Consider the following 15,385-nt stretch of genomic DNA (forward strand, 5'->3'; position numbering starts at 1 on the left):
GTGCTACCTTCATTTTACTATTGAGGAAACTGAGGAAAACAGAGGTTAAGTGACTTACCCTGGATCACATTGTATAATTATATATATGTAAATATCTACATACACACACATGCACAAGTATTTCCCTCTCCTCCTATTTTTCCACTTCCCTGTGGTATGTTAAAAAAATAAAAGAAAATGCTTTTAAAAACAGGCATATTCTTGCAAAACTAATTCCCATATTGGTCATATCTCAAAATGTACATTTTGTTTTGCATTTTATATCCATCAATTCTCTAGCAAGAGAATAGGGAGCGACCTTGTTTCATAGTTAGTCCTCTAATGTTGTGGTTTATCATTGCATTTATTAGAATTCCAAAGTCTCTTAAAGTTGTTTTTCTTTATACTGTTGTTGTCATTGTATACCATTCTCCATGTCATTTCACTTCATTCTGCACCACTTCATTCAAGTATTTCCATTTCCTCTGAAAATGATCATTTTGTCATTTTTATGGCACAATAACATTTCATTATATTCATTTACAGTAATGTTTTTATCCATTTTCCAATACATGAACACACCTTATGAACCTCTCAATATCAATGAATGAAAAATATTTATTAATGGTTGAAAGGAGCCTCAAATACTCATAGAATTGAGAATAGCCATCTAAGTGTTAGTTGGTTGAAGGCTGTATCTTCACACTAAACTTCCTTAGGGAAGATTTTATCTTTTCCATTTAGTTATTATATCCGTAGGGAAAAACAAAACAAAACAAAATCAAAACCAAAACCAAAAATCTTTTTTATGGCCAGAATATAGTAAAATAATATAACACATTAATGTTGGCCATCCATTATGCCAACACTAAATGAAAAACTCAAGGACCAACCTCTTCAGTGGACACACAGATTATCACCTTGTAGACTGGCAGACTTTTCTGTGGCCCTGGGAATTTCCACATATAGGAACTCTTTTTCAGGCAGAGAAAGTGAGAGGAAACATCTTTGTACAATAATGAGTACTAGCAGGGATTCAATCCCAGTGGGATTTATTAAATAATGCTGTTGATTTCCCCTAGGCTTCAAAGCAAAGAATTATTTCTTGTTGTCATTCAGTTGTTTCAATCATGCCCAACTCTTTGTGACTCAATTTGGGGTTTTCTTGGCAAAGATCCTAGAGTGGTTTGCTATTTCCTTCTCCAGCTCATTTTACAGATGAGGAAATTAAGGCAAACCAGGTTAAGTGACTTGCTCAGGGTCACACAGCTAGTTAGTGTCTGAGGACAGATTTGAACTCAGGAAGATGAGCCTTTCTGACTTTAGTCCTAGGACTCTATCCACTCTGCCACCTAGCTGCCCTAAAGAATTGTTTTCTGTTCAATTGAGATCAATAGAGAATTTTGCCAAAAGGGTAGGTGTGTTATCTATTTGAATCTCTTTATAATACTTACTTGATAGGAACACAAAAGACTGATGCAAATGAGTTCATTAAAGATTTTAATGAATTTTAAAACTAACCTTTTTCTGAGATGGATGCTTTGTGTTATGTAAATTCAGGGTCCTGAACTGTAGTGTGAAATTATTTCTTCTTGTCCTGCCATTCCTGGATTCTCAAAGGCCATCCTAGAATATAGAAAGCTCGTATAGGTCCTACAAAATTGAAAAATCCATGAGAAAATGAATTACTAAGTCTAGAGCTAGGCTAGCTAAGTTTTGTAAACTAAGGCACACACCTCAAGGAATCTGGATGTCTCTTTCCTCCAAGGGAAGATGTCCAGAGGGCACAAAGGATAGCCCAGAGAAATCTCTTTTCCTCAGAGAGGAAGGAAACTGGAGGGAGACTGAAGGGATAAGGTCTTTGGACCCCTCCCCTTTGAACTTTCCCATTAATTCAAGGAACTCAGCCCTTGAACTCAGATCCCTGGGCTTTGCCTGAGGCCACTGCGAATTTTAACTGCCATTTCATTGTGGAGCTCATTGTCTCCACTTGGTCCCAACCTATACCACCACTCATTGATTCCATCTATACCTACTCTCTGACCTTCCCCCATTAGATCCTGCAGATTCCTTAAAGGTCTGGCCTGATTGTTAATACAAGCATCACAAATGGATGGATTCTTAAAATTTCATCCACCCCAAATGGTATTTTAATAAACATTGTCTCTGACTGAAAGAAGATTTGAGTCAAATTCTTTCAAGGCAGGATCCAGAATCTGAGCCTTTGTGATGCAGATGCAACTGGGCCAGACTCTTAAGAAATCTGAGTGATCTCATGGGGACAAAATCGACACTTATATACTGTGGTCAAGGCATGGGTCTAGATGGAATCAAGGAGTGGTGGTATAGTTGGGGCTGATGCAGTCTAGAGGTTAGGGGTCCTGGAACCCCAAAATCATGATACCCAGGTCCTGCCTGAAAGAATTCAACCCAAGCCTTATTGCAGCCAAGATCAAAGTTTATTGAAGATTTGCCATATTACTTAAGGAGTCTGAGCATCTATGGGCTATTGGCTAGATTGTAAAAATCTGAGCCTTTTAATGGAGACAAGATGGACCTTATATACAGAAAGACTGTGGGAGAGTGGCCAAGTAGTCCATGAGGTAATAGAATTCCCAAGGGTGGGAAATGGAGCCTAGGTGGGACCAAAGGTGGGAAGTGGTCTGGGCCATAGGGAGGCAAGACAATGGAGGGGAGATTGGGTGTAGCCACAATGAAAGACCAGTTGATGGGGTTATAGCCATCGGAATGCCAGAGATTTGGCCACATGGGAAAGTCCAGGGTTTTTCCTTTCTGGGGCCCAGATTCCAACCCCATCATTCCCCCCTCAAACAAATAGGAACCCAAATTCTTTTGGGGTAAGGGGTGAAGGTCTCAGCTTTTGAAACTGCTTCCTCCTGGCAAGGGGCGTAGAGCCATCCCTGTCTTGAGGGGGTCCCAAAGAGGAGGTTGACTGGAACTGAGCACAGGCTACATCCAGGGAAAAGTGGGGACACTGGCTGGTACTTGCCGTTTGCTGCCAACTGTAGGTGAATGGCTTGTAGAGTCTGGAAGACATAAATGTGACAGAAAAAACTGCAGGGCCCAGATTTAGAGCCCAACTTTTACAGGATAAAACATCCTTAGCTCAGTTTGGATTCAGATAATTCAATTTTCCACCCACGCAGTATCAAATCCCCCTCATGGCAGATGGTGGGTTATTGATTATCAATGGATTATGACCCATCAGACAACTCAAAATAAAATCCTATGAACTTTTACCTCAAACAGAAAGTTTTACTAATCACAGCTTAGGAAAGTTTTCCAGGATTTACATCTCAAACTTAAATTTGTCCTAATGTAAAAAGCCAATCCTTAGAGATTTGTATACAAAACCCAAACAAGTTTTTGCAAGTTTACACATTAAAACAATAACTTACAATAGCCAATTTTAGCGGTAACCAAATTATGACAAGTTGTTTGACATAATTCCCTGATGTCAAAAAATTAGCTCAACTGTCTCTCACACTTCTGGGGAACATGGAGAGGTGTGGTGCAGAGGGCCTTCCCAATAAATGGGTAGGGCAAGAGGAGAGCATAAAAAAGGAATGTTCAAACAACAGATCCTCAAGTAGGCAAGGGAGAGGGTATGTCTTTTCAATGCACATGACCTGACAGGTAGAGGGGCCAATAGGGCCAGGGTAGAACAGAGAACATAGCCAATATAAAGTGGGTAACCTTACCTTTGATTTAGCCCAGGGCTCAGTGAGAGAGATGGAGAAAGTAGGAGTGCTACCAAGCCCCAGGCTCCCTTGTCATTCCCAATCTTGAGAACACAGGAGGATGGGGTACTGAGGGGTGACTTTACCACTTTTCCAACCTCGAGGACAATTCTTCTTCCAATGTCCCTCCTGGTCACATCTTGGACACAGTCCCAGAGGCATTGGTCTTGGGTGCTCCCTCTGGGGGGTTGCCCTAGAGGGGCATTCTTTGGACCAGTGGGCCTCCTTGTGGTCCTCACTGCCTGAGTTGATGGGCTTCCTCCAAGGAGACGCCCTGGTGGGGCACTTCTTGGACCAGCAACCCTCCTGGTGGCATCAAAAGCAGGTTTTCCCACTGCCAGAGTTGCCAGGAGCACCCTTGGGTCTTTTCCTGGCCATGGCAACAGCCAAGAATTGAGCATGTTCTCTGTCTCTAGCCCTTTCCCTTCTTTTTCTTTCCTCCATTGCTACTAAGTCTCTGTTGTTAAAAACTCCAAAGGCTGTCTCTGGTAATTGGGCCTGAGGTTTTTGTGGTCTCATTGTCAATTTCTGCAATTTCCTCCTAATTTCTGGAGCAGACTGATTAATGAAATACATTCTAAAGATTTTTGTGCCTTCTATAGAGTTGAGATCTAAATTCATATATATTTTAATAGCTTGTACTAGCCTGTCTTGGAAAAGAGCAGGGTTTTCCTTTTCTCCCTGAGTAATTTCCTTAATTTTTTGAAAATTTACTTGCTTTTGGAATGCAGTTCTTAGTCCTTCTAACAGGCAAATTACCATGTGGTCTCTTTTTGCCCTATCCTCACTCTCCTGATAATCCCATCCTGGGTCAGTAGTGGGAACAGCAGCTGTTCCTGGGGGGTATTTTGTGGGGTCATAGGTAGCAAAACGATCCCCAAATTTTTGGGCCTGTTCCCAGATTCTCCTCTTCTCTTCAGTGGTACAACAGGTGGAGAAGAGGATAGGCAAATCACCCCAACAAAACTCAAATTGTAGGGACATGTCCCTAAAGCCCTCAGTAAACTTAGTGGGATCTTCTGAGTATCGACCCATTTTCTCTTTGACCTGAATGAGGTCTGAAATGGAGAATGGACCGTGCAACCTAATTGTCCCAATAGGGGAGACAGGAACTTCCCTTAGGGGAAAAAGCCTTGAAGGCACTGTGGGAACTGGGGCTAGGGAGGTAGGGAGATAAGAAGTCCCACTTCTTGTGAGTGAGGGACTGGGAAATGCTGGCTGAACTGGACTGGACTGCAAAGCCAGGGGATCCAGCTGGTAAGGGGAAAAATCAGCTGACACTGGAGGAGCGGGAGGGATCAAGGGAGGAGATACCACTGAGTCTGAACCACTAAATCTGGGGCTGAAGCCAACACCTGGGTAGTCCTTGCCTCTGGGTAAAGGGCCTGGGGAGGAGGTGTTGCCCAAACCTGAGCAGGGGTCTGAGGAGAAATTGCAGGTTGGGAACGGGGTTGGGATGGAGGAAAATGGGAGGAAAAGCAATGGAAAGAGGGGTTAGGCAAGGAAGGAGGGGGATGGGAAACAGAAGGACCAAGGGAAAATGGGGAGAATAGGGAGGGGATAGGGACTGGGGAGGTGCTACAGCCCTGGGAGCCATAAAAAGAGGGTCACCCAAAAAGTCTAATTGATCCCCATTCCCCATTTGTGGGGTGGCTGTAGCTATGAGCATCCTACAATCTTTTCTGAGAATGGGGTCCTGAGAAAGTTCTACAAAAGTCATCATGTAGACAATCTCCATCCATTTTCCTTCTCTGCTACAATATCGTTTTAACTCTGAGAGCATATTTTGCTGTAATGTACCCAAAACAGGCCATGCCCCATAATTTTCCAGGTGATACTGAGGCCAAATGGTGTTGCAAAAGAACACCAGCCTTGTTTTTTGTAGTTCTTTAGAGAAAGTAAATTTTTCCCAATTTTGTAAAATACAGCCCAAAGGTGAATCTTCAGGAATTGAAGAGGATTGACTCTTTGCTAGCGTGGGGACTGGAAGTCCCTCCCTCCTAAAAAAAAAAAGATTTAGGAATAAGACTCAGGAAACAGACAAAAAAGTCAAAACCCCAAAGAAGTGCATTAATTTTTCCCAAGTCCCTGGCGCTGAGAGAATTGACAGGATTGGGCCTATGATTCTGCCCACGTCCATGGTCTTGAACAGAAGCACTGGACTGAGAGCTTGAGAGCACAAGCCAAGCCTTCCTAGTTGCTTGGAAATCCACCCAATTAAAAGGTAAAAAACAAAGGGATTAGGGGAAGAGGAGAGCTTTATGTACCTTCCAGTCCCGGCTGGCGAAGAACTTTGGTATAGGCAGTTTTTCCTGGTGCAGGGAACCATATGATGCAGTCTAGAGGTTAGGTGTCCTGGCACCCCAAAATCATGATACCTGGGTCCTGCCCAAAAGAATTTGACCCAAGTCTTCTTGCAGCCAAAAACAAAGTTTATTGAAGATTCGCCATATTAGCTGGACACTTAAGGAGTCTGAGCATCTATGGGCTATTGACTAGATTGTAAAAATCTGAGCCTCCTAATGGAGACAAGATGGACCTTGTATACAGAAAGACTGTGGGAGAGTGGCCAAGTAGTCCATGAGGTAATAGAATTCCCAAAGGTGGGAAATGGAGTCTAGGTGGGACCAAGGGTGGGAAGTGGTCTGGGCCATAGGGAGGCAAGACAATGGAAGGGAGATTGGGTGTAGCCACAATGAAAGACCAGTTGATGGGGTTATAGCCATGGGAATGCCAGCAATTTGGCCATGTGGGAAAGTCCAGGGTTTTTCCTTTCTGGGGCCCAGATTCCAAACCCAGCAGGGACAGGTGCAGAGAATGAGGGCCACAATGAAATGGCAGTTAAAAGGATTATTTGCCAATGTCTCAGGCAAACCCCAGGGATCTGAGTTAGGGGCTGAGTTCCTGGAATTCATGGGAAAGTTCAAAGGGGAAGGGGTCCAAAGCCCATACAGGACAAGACAATGCCTGTGAAATCAAAAGTAATCTTTATATACAGGTATGATATGATCACATGGAGCAGACAGCCTAATGCTGATACAGCTCTGCTATGCAGAAGATGAGGATCATATATATACTTTCCTGACAAAAGGAGGCAGGGAATGGGATTAGACTGGTCAGAGAAGGGGACCAAGCTTGTAGTGGGAGGAGAGCACCAGGCTTGAGGGGAGGGGTAGTGTCAGGAAATGGCACAGACACACAGACACACACACACACATATCTGCATATTAGAGAGGTCCATACATTCTTGAACTCATGGGCAAATATTAGATTTCTCTTTCAATAATATTTGTTAAGACTTTGCTGCCATTTTCCATTACTCTCACCTCTGCATACACAATTTTGACATCAAGTATTACTTGACCTTTTCTTTCTTTCTTTCTTTCTTTCTTTCTTTCTTTCTTTCTTTCTTTTTTTGGTCAGGCAATGGGGTTAAGTGACTTGCCCAGGGTCACACAGCTAGTAAGTGTCAAGTGTCTGAGGTCGGATTTGAACTCAGGTCCTCCTGAATCCAGGGACAGTGCTCTATCCACTGTGCCACAAATAACACCTTTATGACCTTGCTTGACAAGGTGATACAGTGACTCTTTGTAGTTGATAAAGATAAATTATTTCACTTAGGGAAGGCACCTTCTTGGCTCTGTTTTTCACTTTCCAAAATCAAAGAAACTGGTTCTGCACCCAGAAGGACACAGATAATGCTCTGAGATCTCAATGACTGTCTACATTAGGTTAGGAATTTACCTTGATTTGGTATGAGGATTCATTGTCTTGAAGAAATTTGGCTGTTCAGAATAATATGGGAAAGTGTCAGAGGAATCATAGAATGTCAGAACCTGAAATTAATTTAGAAATAATCGGCCCCACTATCTCTTCATTTGATTATTGCTACATATACTCACTCCTTAGATAGACTGTATTCAACCAAGTCATTTTGTAGGTAAAAAGGGAAGAAAACCTCTAGCTCCAAACAGAGAAAAGATTTTATCTCCTCATTTTGAAGATGACGACAAAAACCAGAGAAGTGATTCATTCTAACTCTCTTCATGGAAAAGTTGTGATTAGAAGCTTGTTCTCCCATCTTATTCTAATGCTCCTTCTAATATGCCATTCTGACTCCCAAACTACTGTCTTTCCCTGATGAAAGCATCTTCTTCCCACTCCCCCTCCTCGAACCTTCTGGTCAATATTTCTATGTGATTATTGAATGACATAAAACTAGTGTAAATGAGGAAAGGTAGTGGAAGAACAGAACTATAACCAGGAATTGTTGCACCTGTTCAAAGGGTAAGAAAGGCTCCTTTAATTCAAGGCATGGTAGTGAGAAGTGAAGAAACAGAACTAGGGAACTAGTACAAAAGGTAGAATGGAATGTGAAGATCATTTTTGATCCTCCAAATCAATCCAATGGACATTTATTTATCATGGGTATTAGAGAACACAATGACAAACACATTATAACAGTCCCTGTCTTCAAGTAGCTCATGTTTTACCCTGGGAATACTGCATGTAAAAAGATAAATAAGATATTTGCTTAACTTCTTTCAGACAGAGCAGATATGTGCCTTAGTAGTCTGACTGGTATGGTCAAGCCTTGAAGAAGGATGACTTAAGGAAGAAGATCTTCTACAAGGTAAATAGCAGATATCCCTGTTCTTACAGTCATTGTGTCAAGGTCTATACTGGGAAGATGAGGGGTTTGTCTATGCCAGTATCTAGTGCAAGTTGGAATTCTATGGTGAGATTCTAAGTACTTTCATATAAAGTTCCTGTTTTGTCCACTCTCATGAGTTTTCATTTGCTCCTCAATCTATGAACCTTAGCTGTCAAACATGCTCAAGTCTGGGGCGCAAACAATTTCCTTTTACTCAAAGATTCAGTCCTAGACAAGTCCGTGGTCTATGAATATTTCCAATTTGACCACCATCTTCTATTTACCCTTACTTTCATTTCTTCTACCTTCCCCTAGACCTTTCCCTCTTTCCCCTTCATTTTTCCTTTCCTTCTGTTTCTCTTCCCATTTTATTTTTTCTTTCTATAATTTGATTTATAAATTATTCCTTCCATGGACTTTTATTGAACAACTACTACAACTATATCAATGAGATGGAGTTGAGAGGAATATATGGTCTTGACTGCAAGGAGTTAACAGCCTAATTAGGGAGGCAGAACGTAACATAAAAAGGTAAATAACATGGGGTAGTATTTTATAAGTACCAAATCAGTGGTACAGACAATAAATACCACAAGAGTTCAAAAGAGGGAGCAATTATTGACAATTGGGCTAGCCAAGGAATTTTTTAAAAAATATTAATTAACTAATTCTTAGTTTTCAACATTCAGTTCCATAAGATTTTGAATTCCAGAATTTTTCCCCTCCCTCTCTTCTCCCTGCCCCAGGACAGCATGCAATCTGATATAGGCTCTACATATATATTCATATTAAACATTTTCACATTAGTCATTTTGTAAAGAAGAATTAGAACCAATGGGAAGAACCATGAGAAAGAAGAAACAAACAAATAAACAAACAAAAAAAGAGAATGAATAGAATGCTTCGATCTGCATTCAGACCCCATAGTTCTTTTTCTGGATGTGAATAGCATTTTCCATTATGAGTTTTTTGAAGATGTCTTAGATCCTTGCATTGCTAAGAAGAGGTAAGTCTGTCAAAGTTAGTTATCACACAATGCTGCTGTTACTGTGTACAATGTTCTCTTGCTTCTGCCCACTTCATTCAGCATCAGTTCATGTAAATCTTTCCAGGTTTTTCTGAAATTTTCCTGCTCATAATTTCTTATGCAACATTCATATACCACAACTTGTTCAGTCATTCCCCAATTGATGGGCATCCCTCCAATTTCTGATTTTTGGTCACCACAAAAAGAGCTGCTATAAATATTTTTATACAAGTGGGTCTTTTCCGCATTTTTATGATCTCTTTGGGTGGTATTGCTGGGTCAAAGGGTATACATAGTTTTATAGTTCTTTGGGCATGGTTCCAAATTTTTCTCCAGAGTGGTTGGATCAGTTCACAACTCAACCGACAATACATTAGTGTTCCAATTTTCCCACATCTTCTCCAACATTTATAATTTTCCTGTTTTGGCATGTTAGCCAGTCTGATAGATGTGATGTGGTACCTCAGGGTTATTTTGTTATTTGTTAAAAAATTCTAAGTGGTTCAGGAGAATAGACAAATGAGGACGAGATAATGTAGGGGGTAATAACCAGGCAGGGTATTTTGAAGAAGGGGAAATATCTAAGGATGCCTGTTTTCAGCTTGTCACTCTATGTGGTGCTTTGGAAGAAGGGTATAGATGTATCTTGGATTGGGGCCAGTGGAGTTCTACAGTTGTCAGGATAGCCTGTGCTATTATACTGGGCCTATTTTTAAGGGTAGAAATGCAGAAAGTGGTTATTTCAGAATAGAGAGAGAGGAGGAATGTGTTTTGTGGGTGGATTTTTGTTAGACATTTGCTAAATATGATAATGATGATGATAGACAGTATTTATATAGTGCTCTAAAGTTTGCAAAGTGCTTTACAAACATTATCTCATTTTATCCTCATAATAACCCTGGGAATTAAGTGCTATCAGTAACCCCATTTTATAGATGATTAAACTGAGACACAGAGATTAGATCACTTGCCCAAGTTCACACAGCTGGTAAATGTCTGAAATCTGAAATCTGGAGTCTTCTTGACTCCAAGTGAAATGCTTTACTCACTGTACCATCTACATAATAGTCATTTTGGTAGTTGAATATGTTTATTTCATTGAGTCCTTTTCCTCTTTTGCTGCAATGCTTCCTGTGTGCTTTTACATGATGAGAATCTTAGTTGCTTTAATGACCTCTCTTTTGATGCCAGTGAGGAAATATGGGGTATTATCTGGACCTTGATACTGAGCATAGGTTAAGTGTTTAATATATTTATTGAATGAGTGAATCCCAATGAATGATTCCTGAAGTTTCCAGATTTCAAAATCTCTACATTACACTGACTCAAACCTACCCTAGTCTTTTAACCAGAGGTTGCATTGTGTTGCACCTCTGATCCTCAACAATATAATTCCTTAAACCATATTTTTTCACTCCTGTTTAGTGTTTTTGATCCCTTTTTCATTATCTTACTGATGACAAGTGCCTAACACTGCTTCCTGCCGGATTCCTAGAATTGCTCCCCACTCATTTCCCTTTCTCTAATTTTTAATGACTATGCCATGATTATGGATCCCCATAGGTCTGCTGCCATATTCATGTGTGGATTCCTTCCTAATATCCCTGAACAGTTTCATTTCTCAGCTAGAATCTCTATCTCTTCTGGTTCCCTCAACTATGCTGCTGCTGAAAACAGAGGCAAGTCCTGGGGATAGTTGGATTGGGAGGTAGCCTTGGCCTCAGCCATAGGAACTTTCACCTCTCACAGTGTGGGAAATTGGGCATCTGAGCAGGGGAAGATTGGGGGAACCTCTGCTAATAAGAGATGTCAGGCCCAGCTGTGCTGCCGAGATGTGGCCTTGGGCAAGAAGGAGCCAGCACCTGGTAGGGATGCTGCTGGCTGTGGGCACTTGCAGGAGGATGGAGTTCTTGGTTTTAATTTCAGGCCAGAGGAAAGGATGATCTGAGGCCAGTGACACCATCCTCCATACCCCAGGAGTAGAGACGATTATAATAACAAGCTACTATAAAGAAATTAGCAGACAAAGGAGAAGAATTCAGTCATAGAAAATTACTATGGGAATAGAGAAGACTGGAATTTGTCTTCAGAGGAGGATATTGAAGCAAAAAAAAAAAATCACTTCTCTTTCCCCAATGAGTAACATCAAATGATCACCTGCCCAAAAAGAATTCATAGGGGAACTTAAAAAAGACTTAAAATATCAAATGAGAGAGATTGAAGAAAAATAAAAAAAATAAGAACAATCCAAGAAAAACAAGAAGACTATGAAAAGAAAGTCAGCCAACTAGAAAAGGAGATCGAGAATCTTAAAGAAGAAAATTAGAAAATTCCTTGAAAATTAGAACTGGGCAAGAGAAAGCCAGCCAACTTATAAGAGATCAAGAAATAACAAAGCAAAATACAAAGAATGAAAAAGCTAACGTACAGGTGAATAAAAAATAGTTAAAAGTACCTTGTATCCATAAGCATCAAACAGCCAATCAGACAACCTTCTCTAACACCAACAAGTTTAGGGGTGTGATATTGAGTAATTAATATTCTTGTTTTGACTTTTGAGTAAATGCTTTTTTTAAAAGTGTATTTCTATCATCTCCCTGATTTGTTCATTGGAAACACATCATTGAGGGTTGGGAGCTATGGTATTAGGAACCTTGAATGTAGTTGTTAGCAGCTGCTACTTTGAGAAACTCCACTTTCCAGAGTGAATTCAGTTTGATTGATCAAATCACCACACAGAGAGATGTCCTGGGCCAGGGGAACAGCCTCTGATGAATTTGTATTCATTTTTCCCAGTAGATAGATAGATAAAAAATGTGAATATAAGTGTATTAGTGACTGCCCTTGCCCAGGCCTTCTTTTTGTGTGTATATATCTAAATGTATGGATCCATATACATATAGCATGTTTATATGGATAGATTTACCTGCATATTTATGTAGACATACAGATGTTATAGAGTTAGAGATAGAAACAAAGATAGAGCTTGAGACAGAGATATGTACATGTGGTCCCCTCTTTGAGAATATAAGCTTTTTGAATGTAGTTATTTTTTCACTTTATCTTTAAATCACCATTGCTTAGTGTGATATTTGCAAACAATAAGAGCTTACTAAATGGGCAGCTTAATGGTGTAGTGGATAGAGTGCTAGACCTGGAGTCAGGAAGACTCATCTCCCTGAATTCAAATCTCACCTCAGACACTTACCAGTGATGTGATCTTGGACAAGTCACTTATCCCTGTAAATTTGCTCAGTTTCCTCATCATTGTTGTTTGTTCTTGAAAAGGACCAATTACATCATCAGGGTGATGTCATAACTTGAAAGTGAGTCAGAGTTGTGCTGAGTCATCAGTCTCATGCTTTCCTCTAGAGTCATTGGAATCCAGTGGCAAGACATAGGTCAAGAGACTGGAGATGGCCCTGGATTCAGTGGGGACCTTGAGTTTTCAAGCTGAGGTCTTTTCTAGGTCTCAGTTTGTTTAAGGCAATGCCCATCCAGTGATTAAAGGCTAGGTAAGAATTGAGACAAAAGATGGCCTAGTTTGCCTTCATTAAAGAATTGATCTGGAAGGAGAAGACCCTCAGAGTTTCTGGTCACAACAGAAACAATTTCTATTTATACTCACTCTCCCTCATTTTTAATTGAGCTGGAGAAGGAAATGGCAAATCACTCCAGTATCTTTGCCAAGAAAACCACAAATGAGGTCACTCTATCCACTGTGCCACCTAGCTCTCCCAATATATCTGTATCTATTTTTATCTCTCTCATTTTCATCTATCTCTCTAATCATCAAGAATTTTATTACACACTCCTGGGAATATGAAATTCATTACTTCACAAGAGAGCTCACACAATTTTTGGATAGTTTAGTTATGAAAAAGTTCTTGCTTAAGCTGAACTGCAATCAGTCTCCCTCTAAGTCTGCAGTATATACTATTTGATTCCAGTTCTGTACTCTGGAGCTACATGGAGCAATTCAAATCCCATCTCTACGTGACAATCCTCTAAGTATCTGAAGGCAGCTAATGTCATTGTTGTCAAAGATGTCTTTTCTTCTGGCTAAAAATCTTAAGTCTTTTCAATTGTTCTTCATGTGACAGAATTTTCAGGCACCTGCTCACCTTCTTGCAAAAGTGCTTCAACTTGTCAATGATTCTCTTAAAATACTATTACAAAAAATAGAACATAATTAGTTAGACATAGTCAGAACATGCAAATTTTGGACAATCATACCTTTTGTTTTATACATTATTATTTTCTTAATATATCCTAAGATTGCATTAATTTTTTGACAGCTATGACAGACTATTAACATATAATGATCTTGGAGAGAACAAAAAATCTTTATATTCTTTTCTTTTTTTTAAAATTAAATTTTGTTTTTTTCATTTAACTCAAATCTACCTTCTTTCCCTCTGTCTCTTCTCTTCAAATGAAAGACTTTCTCTTTCTCTCTCTTTTTCTCCATATATATGTATACACTCATGTATAGCTTTTCAATTGAAAAAAAAAAGCCCTTGTAACAAATATGTTATCACATACACACACACACGCACACACAGAGTAAGTGCTGGCCTTGGGACCTGTTAATACAGGACTCCTAACTCCATGATCAGTGATCTTCTCACACTGGCACTCCAATATAGAGTGACTGAGACAATTTGTGGATCCTTAAGCTCCTGGACAGTAATGAGACATCTCTTTCTGTCATATCTTGTAAGACTCTTTTGCTTCTCCCTAGACCTTTCTCCTACACTACTTCATATATATCTATATCTATTTATCTATATCTAAATGTATTCATAATACTGACAGCTTGAAGCTTAAGTTCACCTTCACAAATATTAGCTTTATAGCTTTCTATAGCAGTGACTCTATTTGTTCCCCTGAAATCATTACCATGAAGTTCCTACAAATATTGTTCTATCCTGAAGACTTAATTGATTGAGATTAAATCAATTTGTTCAGGAAAGGTACTATTTTTACCCCAGCTTCATGTTTTATTCTCTAAATTCACAGAAGCTCATTCTGGGTTAAGGAGGACATAAGTAGTGCTCTGAGATTGGCCAGATTCATTGAATTTGGCTAAGTATTCAGCCTAGTTTGAAGTTAGAATTCATTCTGTGACACAAACCTGATTGCCAGTAAATATATAGGAAAATTTCAGAGGACAAATCATAGAATCACAGACTATTAGAGCTCAAAAATAGTTTAAGATCTAATTTAAGTCAACTTTCTTAGTTTATAGGTGGTAACTGAAAACAGAGATAGAATGAATTTCCCAAAGCCTTACAACAAATAAGTAGCAAAATTGAAATAAGAACTTTGTTATCATTAATGTGCGCTTTTAATCATGTGAGGCAGCCTCCAATGCATCAGACTAAAGCATCTGAAAATAACTTAGCCTCTTTTTAAGTCCCTTGGTCATAATTTCCAATGTGTTTGTTGAATTATATCACACGAGTTTGTGTAAAAGGGAGAGAATCTGGAAGAGTATGATAGGTTGATTTATGGTGCAGCTGCTACAGTAGGCACAAAGTAGTTCAAGTGCTGGAGAGCTCCTGTTTACAAAGGGATTCAACATACATGAGATAAGAAGGTATGGAAATGAACTAGAGGATCAATAGCATCCCTGCTGTCTTGCATTGACAGAGGAAGTTTCTTTATTTAGGAATTCTCTTTATTAGTGAAATCAGAAGTCTAGGCCTAATCCCTAAAATGTCCAGAAAATGGAAGTCATAATACAGAACAGATAAAGAATGGGTATAACAATAGGCATCCTTGAATGTTGAAGGGACAACATGACTGAATACGGTGAGTGGAGATTGGGGAGGGGGGCGAGCAGCAGTGAAGATCTGAAAAAAAAGAGGGAATTTCAAGGAAAAATTTCTAATTCAGAATTTGTCACAGGCTGGGCTTTCATCCCAGTAGCCAAAACCTCTTCTATGTTATCAGTCTCAG

The sequence above is a fragment of the Vombatus ursinus genome, unplaced genomic scaffold (genome assembly GCF_900497805.2).
Source record: "Vombatus ursinus unplaced genomic scaffold, bare-nosed wombat genome assembly UNPS02014880.1, whole genome shotgun sequence".
In the NCBI taxonomy this organism is placed as follows: domain Eukaryota; kingdom Metazoa; phylum Chordata; class Mammalia; order Diprotodontia; family Vombatidae; genus Vombatus; species Vombatus ursinus.